Genomic DNA, 740 nt, shown 5'->3' on the forward strand with positions numbered 1-740 from the left:
AGCTAGCTTATCTCTAATACCAAAACCAGGCAAAGATATTACCAAGGTAAAAATCCTACCGACCAGTTTCTCCCATGAATATAGATACAAAAATCCTTAAAAAAAATCCTAGCCAATAGAATCCAAAAGCACATAAAAAAAAATAATTCACCAGGACCAAGTGGGATTCATAACAAGTATGCAAGAATGATTCAACATAAGAAAAACAATCAAAGTAATTCACTGCATTAACAAAGTAAATAACAAGAACCATATGATCCTGGTAATTGATGCAGAAAAGGCATTGGACAAAATCCAACACCCTTTGCTGATGAAGACATTCAGCTAAATTGGAATAGAAGACAATTTCCTCAACATAGTGAAAAGTATATATGCAAAGCCAAAATCCAGTGTCATTCTCAATGGAGAAAACCTAAAAACATTTTCCTTGCAAACAGGGAACAGACAAGGATGATAACTGTCACCACTTCTGTTCAATATTGTATTGGAAAGTGCTTGCTAGGGCATTATTACAAGATAAGGAAATAAAAGACATCCAGATCTGCAAAAGGTTGGGTAAACTGTCATATGTAGATGATGTGATAGTATTGACAGAAAATGTCAAAGATCAACAAAAAAAATCTGTTAGTAGGCCAATTTATTAGGGTAGCAGGATATAAAATCAATACTAAAAAATCAGTAGAATTTATCTACAGTAATAAAGAAAACTCAGAGAAAGAAATTAAAAAGCAATGATTTTT

This window comes from Elephantulus edwardii, unplaced genomic scaffold (genome assembly GCF_000299155.1).
Source record: "Elephantulus edwardii isolate Elephantulus edwardi_28Jun2011 unplaced genomic scaffold, EleEdw1.0 scaffold00042, whole genome shotgun sequence".
NCBI lineage: Eukaryota > Metazoa > Chordata > Mammalia > Macroscelidea > Macroscelididae > Elephantulus > Elephantulus edwardii.